This window comes from Penaeus monodon, chromosome 3 (assembly GCF_015228065.2).
Source record: "Penaeus monodon isolate SGIC_2016 chromosome 3, NSTDA_Pmon_1, whole genome shotgun sequence".
Classification (NCBI taxonomy): Eukaryota; Metazoa; Arthropoda; class Malacostraca; order Decapoda; family Penaeidae; genus Penaeus; species Penaeus monodon.
In genome coordinates, this window is record NC_051388.1 from 2,061,753 (window position 1) to 2,063,036 (window position 1,284).

General features: G+C 38.2%; 1 long non-coding RNA gene across 1 annotated transcript; it reads right to left on the reverse strand.

Moving 5' to 3' along the window:
• Nucleotides 1-648: 648 nt before the first annotated feature.
• LOC119590183 lies at nucleotides 649-1,284 on the reverse strand. The gene is made up of 2 exons (XR_005230248.1): nucleotides 1,204-1,284; nucleotides 649-846 (listed from the first exon to the last, which is right to left on the reverse strand). It is a non-coding gene; the product is annotated as an uncharacterized LOC119590183 (long non-coding RNA).

The following is a 1,284-nucleotide window of genomic DNA, read 5'->3' on the forward strand; positions in this document are numbered from 1 at the left end:
GGCCCATTCTAGGCCCCCCATTTCCCTGGTCACGCCAGGACTTGTGGGCCTCGAACATTGTCTTTAGAAGCCTTTGGCTTTTTTTGAATTTTGGCTTGCAACAAAAATTTTTTAGTGTCCTAAAAAAGCATTCCCTGAAAACTTTTAAATAGCAGCAAGTAAGTTAGGAGTGGTGGCGATTTTTTGCCATACTGTTCATTCCGCACTCCTCTTGTATTTAATAGCAAAACAACAAAAAATCTGGAACAATTAACATACATTGCGGGTGAAAAGAAAGCGAGACAAAAAGCTACATATCTGGCCTTTAATTTAGATTTTTTTTTTTTTAACAGCTTAATCAACAAAAATAAAAATTAAACAGTCCCAAGATTTACAACAATGATCAAATAGGTGGTCACTGTTAATTACATAGGACGAATAACCGTGAAAAGTTAATACAAAGGAAATACAAGTAATAACTAAAAGAAAAGACAGATCTAGACGGGAACATTCCACAGGAAAAGAAATAATGTGTTACCACAGACAACTCAAGTGAAGACATACTCTGGAAAAGTATTCGAGTGGACGAAGCAAGTCAGTTCATCCACAAGCGGTGTATTCGTTCAAACGACAAAGGCAATCATAAGTTAACAAAAAAATAGAAACAGATAGCTCGGCTATTGTTTATTTTTGTTTGTTTTCAAATGTAGCGTTGGTGAGCAAAGCGCTGAGGGCACCCTCGTGGTAATGCCCTGTAAGGGTCGCGGGAGGTCAAAGCTGGGTCAAGTGACGAAGCTGTTTGTAATGGTGACTGACCTAAGCCTTATGTTGTGAATCCTCTTTCTCGGCAGACGATTCATGTTCCTCCTGCAGGACAAAGGAAGGTGGAAGGAGGACGTAAGTAAAAGAATCCACTGATGTCCCGAACTCGATTATAACGTACGGACTGTAACCTTCATTCACTGATTTGAAATTCATGCATAGAAGGAATCATGGATGTATAAACGGAATAGTCTATGTATAAAAACTTAGCTAAAATTTGTTTCTGTATAAAATGTATAGTTTATACCTGAAATATAGCGGTATAAAAAGAACTTATCTTATAATAAAAAAAGAACAGTCTTTGGATCAAATCTGCAGCTTACACATACAACGAATAGTTCATCCATGAAACACTACAGTCCATCTATATAAACAAGTACATAAAAAAGAAAATTAGCGAACCTCATCGCGCTCAGTAACTGCCTCTGTGTTGTGGGCGTCTCCGCGGGTCACAGCAGATGGATGTCCGACCTAAAATATGGA